The sequence below is a fragment of the Oncorhynchus gorbuscha genome, linkage group LG16 (genome assembly GCF_021184085.1).
Source record: "Oncorhynchus gorbuscha isolate QuinsamMale2020 ecotype Even-year linkage group LG16, OgorEven_v1.0, whole genome shotgun sequence".
In the NCBI taxonomy this organism is placed as follows: Eukaryota; Metazoa; Chordata; class Actinopteri; order Salmoniformes; family Salmonidae; genus Oncorhynchus; species Oncorhynchus gorbuscha.
The window spans coordinates 6,545,380-6,559,625 of NC_060188.1; the positions used below are offsets into that span (position 1 = coordinate 6,545,380).

General features: G+C 40.9%; 1 pseudogene; it reads left to right on the forward strand.

Annotated features, from left to right (window-relative positions):
* The first annotated feature begins 1,628 nt into the window (after positions 1–1,628).
* Positions 1,629–14,246, forward strand: part of LOC124000169 — a 128,581-nt pseudogene continuing 115,963 nt past the window's right edge.

Below are 14,246 nucleotides of genomic sequence, written 5' to 3' on the forward strand. Positions count from 1 at the left end.
TTTGTGAAACGGGTTATTTATGTTTGGTGATCTCTGGCTGAGCTGCATACACCGCTGCTCATGCGCCCAGGGTTGAAGGCTGTAGGGTGACTTCAGTTGCAGCATCCTATTTCAGCCTGGTCTCATAGAATAGATGTAACATAGTAATTATAATCCTTGGATTGGAACGAGTATGATATATTATGGTTGATATGGTTACATAAGGCAGATGATTACTTAAAGGAAAAATTAAAGTAGCCTTGTTGGTTGGAATGGATGGGTGGGCATACAACACAACATCTAGCAACCCAAGGTTGAGAGTTTTATTTTTTACATTTTATTTCACCTTTATTTAACCGGGTAGGCTAGTTGAGAACAAGTTCTCATTTGCAACTGCGACCTGGCCAAGATAAAGCATAGCAATTTGACACATACAACAACACAGAGTTACACATGGAATAAACAAAACATAGTCAATAATACAGTAGAACAAAAGAAAACAAAAAGTCTATATACAGTGAGTGCAAATGAGGTAAGGGAGTTAAGGCAATAAATAGGCCATGGTGGTGAAGTAATTACAATATAGCAATTAAACACTGGAATGGTAGATGTGCAGAAGATGAATGTGCAAGTAGAGATACTGGGGTGCAAGGGAGCAAGATAAATAACTAAATACAGTATGGGGATGAGGTAGGTAGATAGATGGGCTGTTTACAGATGGGCTATGTACAGGTGCAGTGATCTGTGAGCTGCTCTGACAGCTGGTGCTTAAAGCTAGTGAGGGATATATGAGTCTCCAGCTTCAGAGATTTGTGCAGGTTGTTCCAGTCATTGGCAGCAGAAAACGGGAAGGAAATATGACCAAAGGAGGAATTGGCTTTGGGGATGACCAGTGAGATATACCTGCTGGAGCGCGTGCTACGAGTGGGTGCTGCAATGGTGACCAGTGAGCTGAGATAAGGCGGGGCTTTACCTAGCAGAGACTTGTAGATAACCTGCAGCCAGTGGGTTTGGCAACGAGTATGAAACGAGGGCCAACCAACGAAAGCGTACAGGTGGTACAGGTTGGGTAGTTTATGGAGCTTTGGTGACAGTTCAATTCTCATTGTGGACAATTTTGGCATTTTAGATCGGCTAACTTTTCAAATAATTACTACTTTTCAGATACTTTTCAACTACTTAGCATGTTAGCTAACTCTTTGCCTAACCTTAACATTAACCATTTTAGCTAACCCTTCCCCTTCCCCTAACATTTTAAACTAACTCCTAAACGTAACCCTAACCCTATCCCCTAACCTAGCTAACATTAGCCAGCTAGCTAATGTTGGCCACCTAGCCACCTAGCTGGTTTCGTAACATATCATACGTTTTGCTAATGCTAATTCGTAACAAATTGTATATTTAGAAAATTCGTAACATATTGTACAACATGCAAATTCGTAAAATATTTTGCATTTTGAAAATTCTTAACAAATAATATGAATTGTAATTTGTAAAATATCACATGAAATGGGTGATGGACATCCATAAATTAATACATGCCATACAAAACGTAACATACCATACCAAAATTAGTATCTCGGATTTACATAAATAATATTACGAAATGCTCTGAGACCAGGTTGCCTATTTCCACATCGGAATGAACGGGCAGTTGTTTTCTGTTCATTGCGAAGTAAAGAGGGAGTGCTGAATGTTGCAATAGAGTATCGTCAGTTTACCGCCAGACAGCAGCATCACCTTGATGATGTAGCCGAACAACAACAGCAAACTCGCCAATTTTGATTTGGGACCAACGTGGCTCAATTCAGAGCTCACTGTGTGCTGGCTTTGTCCGGGACGTTAGCGCTGCCACACGACACTTCGGATGAGTCTTGGATAGTGCTCAGAGGAATTTAGCCTAGAGTTCATCGCCGTTTTTGTAATGCTTTTCTTTTACAACTAATATTACCACCAGAAGCGTTGCTGATCTTTACCGTGCCAATTATATTGCTAATGGGTCGTTTTAGTGGATGTTCCCTCATGATATCAGTGAGAAGATGACTGCATTTACTTTGCTCTGCTCGGTCGTGTGATTGCAGCGGGATAGCGGACGCTCACATTCAACGCTGGACTGAGATAGCATAGTTGTTCTAATCAAATATAAAGATTGTGTTGTTTTTTATCAGTCTCGTGCTTATCTTTGATCACAATTGCCTAGCGCTGGCATAAGTTTGAGTTGCCATAGACCTCCAAAAGACATATAACCTAAACGTCGTTTCAACTTCTAGTCGTTTTTTTGACAACAGTCTTGACGGAGGAAGAATATGTTGATGAAGGAATATAGAATATGTATGCCGCTCACTGTGGAAGAGGTAAGTTAGGGTACTTATATCTCGCAGTTTTTCTGAACATATTGCGTTTTCTTCTGTCCTACTAAACCTAAAACTGTGAAAGGTTTAGGCTGTTGCATGGTAGGTATCGCGTTGGCCATTGTATGGAATGTCTACCATGCTAGTTGCAAACTGGATGGAGTAGGTAGGTATGCCATTTTCTTGTGAATAACTTTTGTACCACACTGATTGTAGGAGCTATTTCGAGTACTGTAGGCTAAACCACAGGGTGGCGCTGTTGGAAGTATGCTAGGCCTACGTCATACTTTCCTTGTTTGTTTATTGGGTTTAAGTGCCAAATCTTCACATGCATATCTAAGACACCATGCAAAACATGTAGAGATGTTACAGTATGTTGTTGTCTGTGTGTGTCACTCTGCTAGCCTACTCATACGACCATCAGTTAGGACTTGTCACTCTGCTAGCCTACTCATACGACCATCAGTTAGGACTTGTGTCACTCTGCTAGCCTACTCATACGACCATCAGTTAGGACTTGTGTCACTCTGTCAGTTAGGACTTGTGTCACTCTGCAGCCTACTCATACGACCATCAGTTAGGACTAGCCTACTCATACCATCAGTTACCATCAGTTAGGACTTGTGTCACTCTGCTAGCCTACTACGACCATCAGTTAGGACTTGTGTCACTCTGCTAGCCTACTCATACGACCATCAGTTAGGACTTGTGTCACTCTGCTAGCCTACTCATACGACCATCAGTTAGGACTTGTGTCACTCTGCTAGCCTACTCATCCGACCATCAGTTAGGACTTGTGTCACTCTGCTAGCCTACTCATACGACCATCAGTTAGGACTTGTGTCACTCTGCTAGCCTACTCATACGACCATCAGTTAGGACTTGTGTCACTCTGCTAGCCTACTCATACGACCATCAGTTAGGACTTGTGTCACTCTGCTAGCCTACTCATACGACCATCAGTTAGGACTTGTGTCACTCTGCTAGCCTACTCATACGACCAGTGCCTCTGTAACTGTTTTCTCTCTGGTACAAATATAGAGTTAACTGATCGTTTGTTTGACCGATTGATTGAATAACACAGGCTTATCTGCTGGTTATTTTGTGTCTTTCAGGAGCAACCCTGCTCTGACTCCCTGTTTCAGGGAGCTGGGTGTCCAGATGACTAGGCTTGCTCTAGGTCATTCGTTCTGTGTTGTTGGGAGCACAATTTGGTGATCATTAAAGTTAGATTTGGTAGTCACAGCTCTCTGCCCATATTATGTCAACGGGGGCTGGTTTATTTTATTTTAGATAATCAATAACATGACTTTTATTTGAGAACCATTTTCCGGGAGGTGGGGACACTGATTTTGTTTGTTTGGTTACCTTTTATGTGTTCCTTGTTCCTTTATCCTTGACCATCATTTTGAACCATCATTTTGAGCCTATGAGTGAGTTTCTGCAATTCACAGACCATTACTTTAAAAATAAATATTTATATGACGAGAAGAGAGTCGAAGAGTGAGTAACAGTGCATTCGGGAAGTATTCAGACCCCTTAACTAATTCCACATTTTGTTACGTTACAGCCTTATTCTAAAATGTATTAAATTGTTTTTTTTCCCCCTCATCAATCTATCCATAATGACAAAGCAAAATCAGGTTTACATTTAGATAAGTATTCAGACCCTTTACTCAGAACTTTGTTGAAGCACCTTTGGCATCGATTACAGCTTAGAGTCTTCTTAGGTATGACGCTAAAGGCTTGGCACACCTGTATTTGGGGAGTTTCTCACATTCTTCTCTGCAGATCCTCTCAAGCTCTGTCAGGTTTGATGGGGGATGGGGGGGGGTGTCGCTTCACAGCTATTTTCAGGTCTCCCCAGAGATGTTCGATTGGGTTCAAGTCCGGGCTCTGGCACTCAAGGACATTCTGAGACTTGTCTCGAAGCCACTCATGCGTTGTCTTGGCTGTGTGCTTCGGGTTGTTGTACTTTTGGTCTGAGGTCCTGCATGCTCTGGAGCAGGTTTTCATCAAAGATCACTCAGTACTTTGCTCCGCTTATCTTTCCCTCGATCCTGACTAGTCTCCCAGTCCCTGCCACTGAAAAACATTTCCACAGCATGATGCTGCCACCACCATGCTTCACCGTAGGGATGGTGCCAGGTTTCCTCCCGCTGTGACGCTTGGCATTCAGGCCACTCTACCAAAAACGGTCTGATTGGTGGGGTGCTGCAGAGATGGTTGTCCTTCTGGAAGGTTCTCCCATCTCCACAGAGGAACTCTGGAGCTCTGTTAGAGTGACCATCAGGTTCTTGGTCACCTCCCGGACCAAGGACCTTTTCCCCTGATTTCTCAGTTTGGCTGGGTGCAAGCTCTGGGAAGTGTCTTGGTTGTTACAAACTTCTTCCATTTAAGAATGATGGAGGCCACTGTGTTCTTGGGGACCTTCAATGCTGCAGAAAGTGTTTGGTACCCTTCCCCAGACCTGTGCCTCGACACATTCCTGTATTGGAGCTCTACAGACAATTCCTTCGACCTCCTGGCTTGGTTTTTGCTTTGACATGCACTGTCAACTGTGGGACCTTTATATAGACAAATCATGTCCAAATCATGTAAATTTACTACAGGTGAACTCCAATCAAGTTGTAGAAACATCTCAAGGATGGTCAATGTAAAGAGGATGCACCTGAGCTCAATTTCGAGTCTCATTGCAAAGGGTCTGAATACAGTGCCTTGCGAAAGTATTCGGCCCCCTTGAACTTTGCGACCTTTTGCCACATTTCAGGCTTCAAACATAAAGATATAAAACTGTATTTTTTTTGTGAAGAATCAACAACAAGTGGGACACAATCATGAAGTGGCACGACATTTATTGGATATTTCAAACTTTTTTAACAAATCAAAAACTGAAAAATTGGGCGCGCAAAATTATTCAGCCCCTTTACTTTCAGTGCAGCAAAATATCTCCAGAAGTTCAGTGAGGATCTCTGAATGATCCTATGTTGACCTAAATGACTAATGATGATAAATACAATCCACCTGTGTGTAATTAATAAATTAGCTAACATTTCTAAAAACCTGTTTTCGCCCTGTCATTATGGGCTATTGTGTGTAGATATATTTAAAAAAAATCTATTTTAGAATAAGGTTGTAACGTAACAAAATGTGGAAAAGGTGAAGGGGCCTGAATACTTTCCGAATGCACTGTATGTGGGGGTGTTCATTCCCTTAATTTAATGACACAAGTAAACTCCTGTAATGATCTTTAGTATTTCCTATGTTTGTCCTTTTAGGGATGGTTTCTAAGAAATTACATCTTTTAAAAATAATTGTATTGTTCACATGTTGTTCTATAGTGAGAAAATATAAACGCAACATGCAAAACATTTCTACGATTTTTACAGAGTTACAGTTCATATAAGGAAATCAGTCAATTTAAATATATTCATTAGGCCTTAATCTATGGATTTCTCATGACTGGGAATACACATATGCATCTGTTAGTCACAGATGCCTTTAAAAGGCAGGGGCGTGGATCAGAAAACTAGTCAGTATCTGGAATTTTTCGATGAGATGTTAAGCCCTAGGAAATTTTGCTTAAATTCATCTAAAAAGTTAGCTAATAACAGTGAACCTTTTTTGTGGGATACACGTAAGGCAATTCTATGTCTTGTGGCATATTTTGGTTAAACTATCCTCAATTCAATGGAATTGCAACCCTCTACCTGCACAGTACACTCTTCCATCACATGTACAGCTGATATTCAAGATCTTGCACACTAATGAGATGCTATTGAGCCCACACTACTACACTGTCGGAGCCAAGGACTACATGCTTTCTGGTAAGTTTTGATTACAAAACTGGGTGGGGTGAATATATTTTATATGACATACATTTTTTGTTAACTAGTAAATAGTAGCCTAAGTGTGCTTTAAATCATTTCTAACTTTTAACAATTTATGCTAATTATTTTTGATACCATGTAGGTTTTAGCATGCTTGAGCCTGCTAACTGAGGAGTGTTAATTCACCTGTTTCCATACATACATACATACATTTAATTTTAAAACATTTATCTTACAAAGGTGTTTAATCTATCTGTTTAATGTTTTTTTAAAACCTATTTAATAAAAAATAAAAGAAATGTTTTTAAAAAATGCCACAGGTGCTATCAGATGTGTGGAGACATTTCACTGCAGCTAATGTAGAAGGAAACGCTGTGTACTTTTGCAAATACTGTGCCAAATCATATGTGAAGAATGCAACAAAGATGCAGAATCATCTGGCCAAGTGCAAGAGCTGTGTATACAACTGGTTCACCTCTGATGCTCACAGGCAATGTGTATTGGAAGAGATTTCTGAATGTTCTTCGCCCAGCATACACTCCTCCAACCAGACATGCATTGTCTACTCATTTGCTGGATGCAGAGTTCAACAGAGTTCAAGTGAACGTCAAGCAAATCATAGAGAATGCAGACTGTATCTCTGATGGGTGGTCGAATGTTAATGGGCAAGGAATAATTAAACTACATCATCTCCACCCCTCAACCAGTATTCTACAAGAGCACAGATACAAGGGACAACAGACACACCGTCCTCTACATTGCAGATGAGCTGAAGGCAGTCATCAATGACCTTGGACCACAGAAGGTATTTGCACTGATGACAGACAATGCTGCGAACATGAAGGCTGCTTGGTCTAAAGTGGAGGACTCCTACCCTCACATCTCACCCATTGGCTGTGCTGCTCATGCTCTGAATCTGCTCCTCAAGGACATCATGGCACTGAAAACAATGCATACACTCTACAAGAGAGCCAAGGAAATGATTAGGTATGTGAAGGGTCATCAAGTTAGAGCAGCAATCTACCTCACCAAGCAAAGTGAGAAGAATAAGAGCACCACATTGAGGAACACCCAGAACACCCGTTGGAGAGGTGTTGACATCATGTTTGACAGTCTTCTAGAGGTAAAACAGTCTGCCGATATGGACAGCCCCATCAAGAGGAGTCTCCTGGATGATGTATTCTAGGAGAGAGTGGTAAACAGCCAGAAACTCCTGAAACCCATAGCAGTAGCCACTGCACGGATTGAGGGACAATTCCACCCTGTCTCATGTTCAGACCCTGCCTGCAGAGAAGAAATCCGTACTGCCCTGCCCACTTCACTGTTGCTCCAAGCAGAGGGAATTTCAGTTCTGAAATACATCAAAAAGCGTGAATACTCCTGCCTGAAGCCCAAACACGCTGCAGTGTACATGTTGGACCCCAAGTATTCTGGCAAGAGCATCCTGTCTGGTGCAGAGATCAACCAAGGCCTATGGTGTCATCACTACCATGTCTCGCCACCCTGGCCTGGATGAGGGCAAGGTTCTTGGCAGTCTGGTGAAGTACACTTCCAAGCAGGAGCTTTGGGATGGAGATGCAATATGGCAGTCGTCCCAACATATCTCATCAGCCACCTGGTGGAAGGGACTTTGTGGATCTGAGGCTCTTTCCCCTGTTGCCTCCTCCATCCTCCAAATCCCACCAACATCAGCCGCCTCAGAGCGCAACTGGTCCATGTTTTGGAACACACACACCAAAGCACGCAATAGGCTGACCAATACAAGGGTTGAAAAATTGGTGGCCTTCCTGGCAAATTTGAGGCATTTTGAGCCTGACAACGAGCCATCCTCAACAGGGTTGGAAAGTGACAGTGAAGATGAAGCCTCAGAGTTTGATGTTCAAGAGATAGATATTGAGGAGGCCCAGGGAGAAGACCTGGAAGCCTGAGAGGAAGACAACCAAAAGCTTTAATTTCTAGACTATCATTTTACAGATGTATGTTGAAAACATTTTTGGGAGATGCAATGAATCATTGGGGATCATTCAATATTCCCTTTTGTTGTTCAGTGAAACCATCCCATGTGAAGAGTCAACTCATTTAATTAATTTGCAATTATGTCTACTTATGATAAGGTAAAATGTTTATGTTTCTGTCTCCATATGATATGGTAAATATATCCAATGCAAAAAACATCTATATTTCACTGGTATTAATATTAATTTGCATATATTACCATTAATTCCAATATATTCCCGTTAATTCCCACGGAAGGTTTCCACCTCTGAATATTCCCCAAAATGTGCAACCCTATCTGGATGTTTTTAGTTCAGCTCATGAAACATGGGACCAACACTTTACATGTTGTGTTAATATTTTTGTTCGGTATATAATGTATATTTAAACATTTTGAACTAAAAAAATTAAGCTTTGTAATTTTTTACATATTTTTTTTTAAAGAGTCAACTCCAAAATGTTATAATGGTTTTATGAGTTCTGTCACATATATTCTACAGCTGCATCCCAGACAGGGTCTGTAGTTGTTGTGAAGCACTGTGTGTTGTTCCTGATTAGAGGAAACACTCCCACCTTGGCCACTCTAACCATACAACATTGGTCTGCTGGCACCGCAGTGCTTTTCTATTTTGTGGACATGCAGATGTGTTGACAGGCGGTGGGAGTTCCCTGGCTGCGAGACACTGGCAGTTCATTTACTGCATTCTGGGATGATGAGATACAGTACGTTTGATCTCAGGGGCATTACACTTGATCTTCAATGGGCAGAAAAACTACTTTAGTTCCTGTGGATTATATTACTGTATCTTCAGAGAGAGAGAGAGAGAGAGCTCTGCTACCCACAGTCTGTTTGTTTGATGCCAGAATAGGATCCTGAGCCTTCTTTGTTTCATGACCTTGCTGTGTTCTGATACCCCTGCCCTCAGTCATGACCTGAGAGAGGTTTACAGTATATGCAGGGAATGAGGGTATGTGTTCCTGCTAAGGCCAAACAATGATGGCTTGTGGGGGGACAAAAACCCTTAGTATAGTCCTTCTGGCGAAGTAAGCCTATGACTTCCTGACCTCGCAGCACACATCTGCATTTCAGAATCTTTGTTACTTTCTGTCTGACCCTGTGTATCAGCTTGTAACTCTTGAACATCTTGGTTGAAATTATAAATTAAAGCCCTCTTCAACCGTTAGATTCCTGTTTGCTATAAGAGGACGACCAGAGTTGACACTGCATTCCTCTATTCCTCAGCAAGAGGAATCATCTGTTTCCCCTGAAACATCAATTAGGCCCATTACTGTGTCATAAAGTCACAGGATCCAGGAGTCATTACACGCATTCCAAACATGTCAACACTTCACAAGAACGAGGTTCTCTTACGTAAAAATAAGCTAATTAACCCTTAGTTGCCATGGAAATGTCATAAAGGGGTGTAAGTCATAAAGTCAACCGAAAAGCTTTCTGTCACGGCCGTCTTCATGGATGGAATAAGTAGTCCAAAGCGCAGCGTGGTGGGCATACATTTTCTTTATTGGATAAAAATGTTGCCAACAAAACAAAGACACGACCGTGAAGCTTAACTGGGCGATAATGCCACTAACAAAGTTAACTACCCACACTGAAAGGAGGGAAAAAGGGCTACCTAAGTTTGATTCCCAATCAGAGACAATGATCGACAGCTGTCCCTGATTGAAAACCATACCCGGCATACATTTTCTTTATTGGATAAAAATGTTGCCAACAAAACAAAGACACGACCGTGAAGCTTAACTGGGCGATAATGCCACTAACAAAGTTAACTACCCACACTGAAAGGAGGGAAAAAGGGCTACCTAAGTTTGATTCCCAATCAGAGACAATGATGTTTCGACATCTGTCCCTGATTGAAAACCATATGGACCATCTTTAGGTCTCAAAACATAGAAATAAAGGAACCTAGAAATAAAAAAATAGAATGCCCACCCCACATCTCACCCTGACCTAAACAAAGAGAGAAATAAAACGTCTCTCGAAGGTCAGGAACATTGACTGAACCATCTTTACTCTACAGAACATTGACTGAGGTGTTTCTGCCATCTTTAGGTCTCTAGAACATTGACTGAGGTGTTTCTATATTGACCATCTTTAGGTCTCTACCGAATATTGACTGAGGTGTTTCTATATGGACCATCTTTAGGTCTCTACAGAACATTGACTGAGGTGTTTCTATATGGACCATCTTTAGGTCTCTACAGAACATTGACTGAGGTGTTTCTATATGGACCATCTTTAGGTCTCTACAGAACATTGACTGAGGTGTTTCTATATGGACCATCTTTAGGTCTCTACAGAACATTGACTGAGGTGTTTCTATATGGACCATCTTTAGGTCTCTACAGAACATTGACTGAGGTGTTTCTACAGTCTCAAACAAACACCATCTTTAGTCTCTACAGAATATTGACTGAGGTGTTTCTTTATTTCTCATGACTGACATTGTTTTGCTCTACAGAATATTGACTGAAATGAGAACATTGACTGAGGTGTTTCTATATGGACTCTCTGGTCTCGCAGGTTATCCCTTAAAATAGACCGAGCACAGCAGAATAGTTTGACAGATGGCCTCTCATTTAGCTGCTGCTCGGGATGTGCAATTAACAGAAGGGACAGTGAGTTCAGGGTTTTAAGTCATTTTCTTTCAGGACTCTCCGCTTGCAGGTTGAAACTACTCGACTTTCAGAGTCCACTTAAAGGAGGAAATGATCAAAAGGACGAGGTTGAGAATGTTATCATTCAATGGGCATATCTGATGTGCTATATCCAATTACAACCAATTCAAAATAAAAGTATCCTATGTGTGCCATTACCATAACATCACTTCAAGCTCAATTCAATGTTATAGCTCCATAATGTCATGAATGACTAAAATAGCCTTGGCTTTTAATGCGGGACATATCTTTGTTCGATCTGTTCTATCTGTAGGCCATCTGTTGTTTCCAGGTGGTGCTTCAGTTTCTAATTCCCGCCTCCTGGACTTGAGCATATGGAATGAATTTATTTCCTCTTGTAACTACCCATCCTAGATCCGGGAGCGTAATCATCAACGGACACTTATTAGCATAACGCAACGGACATAAATATTACTAGAAAATATTAATATTCATGAAATCACAAGTGAAATATATTGAAACACAGATTAGCCTTTTGTTAATCACCGTGTCATCTCAGATTTTGAAAATATGCTTTACAGCCAAAGCAAGACAAGCATTTGTGTAAGTTTATCGATAGCCTAGCATAGCATTATGCCTAGCTAGCAGCAGGCAACCTGGTCATGAAAATCAGAAAAGCAATCCAATTCAATCGTTTACCTTTGATGAGCTTCAGATGTTTTCACTCACAAGACTCCCAGTTAGAGAGCAAATGTTCCTTTTTTCCAAAAATATAATTTCTGTAGCCGAAATACCTCCATTAGTTTTTCACGTTTGGCTGAGAATTTGACCGGAAATTGTAGTCACGACAACGCCGAAAAATATTCCAAATTAGCTCCATAATATCGACAGAAACATGGCAAACGTTGTTTATAATCAATCCTCAAGGTGTTTTTCAAATATCTATTCGATAATATATCAACCGGGACAGATGGCTTCTTAGTAGGAAAGAGAGAAACAATGACCGCATTTGTCCTTTACTCACAAAACACTCTGAGAGACTTCAGCTGACCACTGACGCAATGTTGACGTTCAGGCTCATTTTTCAAAATAAAAGCCTGAAACTATGTATTGTGACACTAGACACATTAGGGAAGTCATAGAAAAAGGAAGCTGGTTGAGATCTCATTCACTGCTCAATAGGGACGCATAGGAATGCAGAGGTTTCTAAATAAGAGTCACTTCCTGATTGGATTTTTCTCAGGTTTTCGCCTGCAATAACAGTTCTGTTATACTCACAGACAAAATCTTTACAGTTTTGGAAACTTTAGAGTGTTTTCTATCCTAACCTGTCAATTATATGCATATTCGATGCATCTTGTCCTTACAAAATAGCCAGTTTACTTAGGGAACGTTATTATTCCAAAAATGAAAATAGTGCCCCCTAGTTTCAAGACGTTTTTAAGCTTATTGGTATCTGTAGAGTGTTTGTTGTGTTTTGGTATGTTAGGAATAGTTGGCCTTACTGTCTTCACTACCCCTAGTGTTTCTTTGAGGTCGTAATGATCTAACCATCTACGTGACCAGGTGTACTATTCCCCACAGTTATTAACAAACGAGAACATTGCCTACTCCCCATTGAAGAGACCAAGTGAGAAAGTATCACTCTCTGAAGTCTATCGAACCTCATCCAACTGTATTGTTCTCTCATCAACCCCACCAGTAAATTGTTCTCGTGTGTTGCCGTGTGATTGTGATTATTGGTCTGTCACTATATCACGGCTCTGGACAGGCTTAGTCTTGCTGGCAGAACACTGGCGGTCTGGCCACTGGCTATAAACCAGATGGGGTTCTTTTTTTGGGCTCACTTGTGATTGAAGATTATATTTTCCCTCCCGACCAGGCTGCCGGTTTAATCTGTTGATGATATCATTGGACTGACCTCCAGTCAGTTTGATGACGTGGTCTAGCTCCAGCCAGTTGCATGGCAGTATGGATCTGTCTCAGAATTGAAATGACCCTTTGCATTTGTCTGAATGTTCACAAATAAGTATCTGTCAGATAAAAAACACATTTTTACCTTGAAATATCACAGACACAGTGCTTCAGAGACACAGTGCTTCAGAGACACAGTGCTTCAGAGACAGTGCTTCAGAGGCAGATGGATGTTGGCCTATGCTATATCAAAAGCATAGACTATATCAAGTGTTGATTATGTAAGCTATTTGTTTCTTTTAGTCCATTCAAGTAGAGAAAATCGTGGTGGTTACTTTGTTCTAACTAAATCATAGCTCAATGCGTTTTCCTCAGCGTTGGGTAGGACACTTTCTAAATGTAATCTGTTAGTTACTAGTTACCTGTCCAAAATTGTAATCCGTAACGTAACTTTTGGATTACCCAAACTCAGTAATGTAATCGGATGATGATGATGTCATTGGGTGTCATCATAATGGCCTCTGACTTGTCGTCAGACTCGCTCAGGTGGAATAAACTTAAAGTTGCTCCTTTTTTCAATGCTGAAATAAATTTAGTTGAGAAAACAGAAAGGTGTCATTTCCCGCAAACATCCTTTCTGCATTTAAAAGTAATCCAAGAAGTAATTTAGTTTTTCAAAAGTATCTGTATTCTGATTACAATATTTTTGCTGGTGATGTAACCGATTACAGTTTTTTTTTGTAATCATATTACATGTAACTGATTACAGTTTTTAACTGATTACATGTAAGCAGTTACTACCCAACCCTGGTTTTCCTGTTCTAAATGATTCCATCCCCTGGTGCGGGCCATCTGCATTGCTCATACTTTCCATAAGATAACGGAACTGTCACGACTCTTCTCATCACATGTCATCACTGCATGGCTTGCAGAGCCATCAAGAGAGACATAGAAAAGTGTAATTAAGTCAGAGAATAGATTGTTCTGATGTGTGAAGCTTCGGGGGACACAACTCCATGTTCGCTGCACTGCTTAAGGATTTAGAAAATCAAATCAAACAAATCACATTTTATTTGCTCTGTGATGTGGTCTGTGATGTGCTCTGTGGTGTGTGTGTGCGTGTGTTTAGACTATGCTAGGCTATTTTCTTCTCGCTGAAGCTCTCCCATGGAGCTTGAGGGGTGTGATTGAGTGTCTATAATGTTGGCCCTGCATTACAATGGTGTCTCATAGCATCTCTCTGAGGCATAAAAAACTAAACTAATTTCTTACAAATAACCAATCATTTGTCTCGTGAAACAAACGACCAACAACGACACACAGACTAATCTACTGACGAGACAACACAGAGAATGGGCCAATGTCTTTTTCTGTACTGGCTATCAGATGATTTGATTGCGTCTCCCAGAGTTGAGCTTTGAAAGCTCCGGGAAGTGTTCAATAGGCTGAAAACTGGAGAAAACATGTTGAAATGAATAGTCACTACCTGAACTCCAATCAGAATGCTCTTTTAGATTAATTTGTTTCATTATGTTTT